Genomic DNA, 5963 nt, shown 5'->3' with positions numbered 1-5963 from the left:
GGAACTGAGTTCCTAAAGACTGAAGACAAACTATTCTCTGGAGAAAAATAAAATGGGAATTATATTTAAAAGAAAAAAATGCTGAAGGAGCTAGACATCCATGCCAACAAGGTAAATCAGCAGATCAGTGATAACATATCTGGGTTGCAATGGCAATTGATGCCCTACACTGTCCTTTAGAGCAGTGACTGCTTCAAAAAAAAGTGACTGCTTAAAAAAAAAAAAAAAGTGACCGCTTCTTCATTTCCACCCTTAAAATCTTGCACAGATTTCTTTTGTGGCCAGCTCCAACCTAGAACCACACAAGGAAATTGTTTGAGCTTATCTAGGTTAAAACAGCATACAACCACAGCATCAACTTTCTTGAGTAGAGTAAAAATTTTCTCAGATGGTAGCTTTCAAATTTTATTGTGCAAAATATTCACCAGACATTCTGATTGTCTGTTGCTGTATAATCTCCTTCATACGAATGCCATAAAACAGCAATTTTATTATACCTAAGGCTTCTATGGGTCAAGAATTCCGACAGATCGCAGTGAGGATACCATGTCTCTGTTTTACCATGTCTGGGGGATGCCACTGGAAAGATTTAAGCAGTTGAGCATAGCTCAAATGTCTGCAGATAAAATCTTCTTCAAGGATATGTCTGGTACCTGGGCTAGGATGATTCAGATGCTGGGCTTAACTGGGATTATCAATCAAGCTTTTTCATGTGGCCCCACCATGTGGCTTAGGCCTTCTCACAGCATGGCAGCCTTCTTACATGATGGCTCACGCTCCAAGGGCAAGTGTATCGACAAACAGTGCAGTAGCTGCCCCATCTCTCTGACTTAACTCAAAAGTCATGCTGTGTCATTTCTGCCACCTTCTATAGTTATGTAAGTCAGTGGCTGAAGCTAGTCCAGATTCAAGGGGAAGTGGAAATAGACTCCACCTCTCAATGGAAAGAACATCAAAGAATTTGAGGACATCTATCACACTAAAAGCTTCAAAATGCAGATTCCATCTTTTCAATTAAATACAGTGGTGTAAAAGCAGAATTTCTCTCTTGCCTCTTAGAAAATTATCAAAAAAATAGCAAGGAGCGGGAGAAAAGCAAACACAAACATAATACTCGGTAAAATTAGGAAACATTTAAAACCTTGAACCTCAAAGTAAGCAAAAGAATGCCAAAAGTAGAGAAGATTAAGCAGGGATTCCAAAAAAATTCAGAGAGGAAGCAATCCCTCAGGATTGTAAATCTCAGAAAGAAGTAGCAAAGGCATTTCACCAAGGTTAAGGGCACGTACTGAAGTACAAAATCGGTGTTTGCACTGATGGAAACTGGGATGCACAGACTGATTTAGAAACAAATGAAGTAGGTTTAAAAGAAGAATCCCGGCTGGGCATGGTGGCTCACACCTGTAATCCCAGCACTTTGGGAGGCTGAGGCAGGTGGATCACGAGGTCAAGAGATTGAGATCATCCTGGCCAACAAGGTGAAACCTGGTCTCTACTAAAAATACAAAAATTAGCTGGGCATGGTGGCACACGCCTGTAGTCCCAGCTACTCGGGAGGCTGAGGCAGGAGAATCACTTGAACCCAGAAGGCAGAGCTTGCAGTGAGCTGAGATCACACCACTGCATTCCAGCCTGGCAACAGAGCGAGACTCCTTTAAAAAAAAAAAAGAATCCCTTGGTGCAGGCATATTCACTTCCTCCACATTCTCTTCCTCTTCTCCTTCTCATCATCTGTCCATGGGGTATTAAGAAAAGAGACAATTTACATTGTGAACAGCTTTTATCTGGTTGGGTGGGGGGAAGGCTAAATAAACTCCCGCATAAACCTGAGAATTGTTTCTTAAAATTTCCCTAGCTTGAAACACATTCTTGCCCCTTCTCCACATTGACTTACCATGAATCACTGATACAGTAAACACTCTATTTAAAAGTATTCAAGGGCTGGGGACAGTGTCTCACGCCTGTAATCCCAGCACTTTGGGAGGCTGAGGCAGTTGAATCACAAGATCAGGAGTTCAAGACCAGCCTGGCCAAGATGGTGAAACCGTCTGTACTAAAAATACAAAAATTAGCCAGGCGTAATGGCGCGTGCCTGTAATTACAGCTGCTCAGGAGGCTGAGGCAGGAGAATCACTTGAACCTGGGAGGCAGAGGTTACAGTGAGCTGACATCACACCACTGCACTCCAGCCTGGGCAACAGAGAGAGACTCAGTCTCAAAAAAAACCTAAGTATTCAAAACAGAACCACACAGGAGCTGTCCAGAGATACAACAGGAAAAAACAGATAAAAGGAACAGAAAAAGAATGGATCAAAAAACACCAGAAAAATATCCCTATAGAGCAGATGAAAATTTAGGCCAAATATTTTGTCACAAGTTATAAAAATGTAATGAAACAATTATCACTATAGAACAAAACTTAAAAGCAGAAATATAAAAACTCGAGAGCTCAGAAAGAAGCAGAAATAAAAATGTCAGAGAAATAAAAGAATGAGGGAAGGAAGAGACTGTAGAAATTACAGGAATGAAAAGAGGGCAGGAATGAGAAAAGCAAGCGAAGTCGAACAAACATGGAAATAATAGAGTGAAATGGGAATGTTATGAAGCTCTACAATGTATAAATGAGATAATCAGCAAAAACTGAGTGGTAATCAAAAGAGAAGATAGAAAGTAGGAAGTAATTTGATTTCTTTATCATTTGAAGTTAGAAGTAAAAAATATAACTTAAACATAATAAATTAATAATAAAATCATAAACACTAAAAAGTGGGTAATGCAGATAAAATCTAGCAGTAGAAGATTATTATAGTTTGAATTGTGTTCCTCCAAAAAAGATGTTGAAATCCCCAGAGCCTATGAATGTAGCCTTATTTAGAAATAGGGTCTTTGCAGATGATTAAGCTAAGATGAGGTCATTAGGGTGGGCCCTAATACAGTATGACTGCCTCCGTATCTATTAAAAAAAAAAAAAAGTGGAAATTTGGACTCAGAGACAGCCGCATACAGAGTGAAGACAATGTGAAGACACAGAGAGAATGCGATCTACAAGCCAAGGAATATCTGAGACCACCAGAAGCTAGGAGAGGGACATGGATCAGGTCCCTCCCTTCCAGCCCTCAGGAGAAACTAACCCTGCTGACGCTTTGATCTTGAACTTCTAGCCTCCAGACCTGTGAGATAATAATTTCTGTTGCTAAACCACCCAAGTCTTGGTACTTTGTTATAGCACTCCTTACAAACTAACACCAGGAGGGAGGTGGAAGAACAAAGATGTTAATTTTATTGCTGGTCATTGTAGGAAATTAATTGGCCTTATCTCAAGAAATACAGGTGAATAGGGTGTTATAAATAACATAGTTATAAAGGAAACCATTTGCTCAAAAATACAAATGCTTTAGTGTTGGCACAGGAAACAAAAAACAAAAAGGCTATAAATTATGAAAATGGAAAATATATATATATTTTATATTTTATTGCTTTTTAGGTTTTGGGGTACATGTGAAGAACATGCAGGATTGTTGCATAGGTACATACATGGCAATGTGGTTTGCTGCCTTCCTCCCCATCACCTGTATCTGGCATTTCTCCCCATGTTATCCCTTCCCAATTCCCCACCTCCCGCTGTCCCTCCCCTAGTTCCCCCCGACAGACCTCAGTGAGTGATGCTCCCCTCCCTGTGTCCATGTGTTCTCACTGTTCAACACCCGCCTATAAGTAAGAACATGCGGTGTTTGATTTTCTGTTCTTGTGTCAGTTTGCTGAGAATGATGGTTTCCAGGTTCATCCATGTCCCTACAAAGGACACAAACTCAACTTGAAATTTTATTACAAAACCAAACATTTGTCGTGGAATTAATGTGAAATAGCTAAATACACTTTCTTTTCTTTTTCTGTATAGCACATTACTGAATAAATATGCTTCTTAAAAAGTCTTCAGATTGGATTGCAAAGCGAAACTCTGTTTTGGGCACACCTAAAAGAGATTTTCTGTTGTCTATTGCTTTGTTCAACAACGAATCTTTAGTGGTGAGGTAGGGGCTGAGTCAAGAGGAGTATGATACCCGTGAAGATAACTCCAGTACTATATTACCTTTGAATACACATTCTCATCCAATCACAAATAAATCTGGAAACCTCTCTGGTAAAGATCATATGCATATGGATGCATCTCTGCACAAGAAAAGTGTGATTTCAGATGTAGAGTGCATTGTAGAACATATAGGCAGAGGTGGGATTCTTTGTCCATTGCCAAATATGTGTGATCAAAATTTTAAAAAGTTAAAAATAAAAGGATAGCAAGAGTGTGTCTAAAAAGTTTAACTGAAAAAAAAGCTGGGGATATGATCTTAATATCAGAGTTAACAGCAAAAAACATTAACAAGATTTTTAAAGCCATTTATAATGAAAAGCATGTAATGCATAATAAAGATATGAGTTATGTGTATTTGTGCACCAAATCACATAGAATCAAAAAGTTATAAAAACAAACCTTTAGGTGATACGGGGAGAAGCAGGCAGTATGGGACTTATTAACCTCTTTTTCCACCCATGAAAGATAAAGTAGATTATTCACTCCTCCACACATTCATCTCTAAAATCCTCCAGACTTGCTTAAGATTACAATCTAAAGAGAGTATCTGCACTACATGTGAAATGTTATAGTGTTATTTGAAGATAGACTTAATGCATACCAAAACTAAAGAAAATAGTTAAATTTTATTTTATTTTATTTTTTTAGTAAAGACAGGGTTTCACCATGTTGGCCAGGCTGGTCTCGATCTCCTGACCTCGTGATCCACCTGCCTCGGCCTCCCAAAGTGCTGGGTTTTTTTTTTTTTTTTAAGAAATGTAATTGATAAACTAATAGAGCAGATAAAATGAAACATAAAACGTTCAACTGAAACCAGAGAAGGCAGAAAAGCCTCTGGTGATACATAGAAAAGAGTTGCAAATAGTTGATATTTATCCAAATATTTCAATAAATAACACCAATTAAAAGACAGAGGCTGGGCACAGTGGCTCATGCCTGTAATTCCAGCACTTGGGGAAGGAGGAGTAGATAGACTGCTTGAGCCCAGGAGTTCAAGACCAGCCTGGGTAACATGGTGAAACCCCATCTCTACAAAAAATAAACAAAACTAGCCAGGCATGTGGCATGTGCCTGTAGTCCCAGCTTACTCAGGAGGCTGAGGTGGGAGGATCACTTTAGCCCAGGAGGTTAAGCCTGCAATAAGCCATAATCAAGCCACTGCACTCCAGCCTGGGTGACAGAGCAAGACCCTGTCTCAAAAAAAAAAAAAAAAAAAGACAAAGACAGAGACTGTCAGAGTAGATAAGGAAAACAAGACTATATATTATCTACAAGAAAACCATTCTTATTATAAAGACAGACAGATTAAAAATAAAGGAATGCAGAAAGACAGAAAGAAAAAGAAAGAAAGGAAGAGAAAGAAAGCAAGAGAGAAAGAAAGAGGGAAAGAGAGAGAGATGGATAAACAGTTCTAACACTAATCAAAAGAGTACTGAAGGAGCCATATTAATTTCCGACACATGGATTTCAGAATGAGGAAAATTTTCTGGGACTGAAAGGCACTCCGTAATGATAAAGGGGTCAATTCTCCAAGAAGATGTAACAATCCTAAACGTGCCCAAGTCCAAGCTGAAGGGAGAAATAGACAAATCCACTATTTATAGTTGGAAACTTGAACAACTTTTCTGTTAGTAATTGATAATCAAGCAGGCAGAAAATCAGTAAGGATATAGTTGACCTAAGCAGTGCTATCGATCACTTGATCTAATTAACATTATAGATTATTCCATCCAACAACAGCAGAATACACATTATTCTTAAGCCCACACAGGACATTCATCAAGATAAACCACATTCTGGCCCATAAGACACACCTTAGCAAATTTAGAAGAATAGAAATCACACAAAGGAATTTATCAGACCATAATGGGAT

Source organism: Aotus nancymaae, unplaced genomic scaffold (genome assembly GCF_030222135.1).
Source record: "Aotus nancymaae isolate 86718 unplaced genomic scaffold, 86718_ANA_hifiasm-v0.15.2.pri h1tg000016l, whole genome shotgun sequence".
Taxonomy (NCBI): Eukaryota; Metazoa; Chordata; class Mammalia; order Primates; family Aotidae; genus Aotus; species Aotus nancymaae.
Note: the sequence above shows the minus strand (reverse complement) of the source record.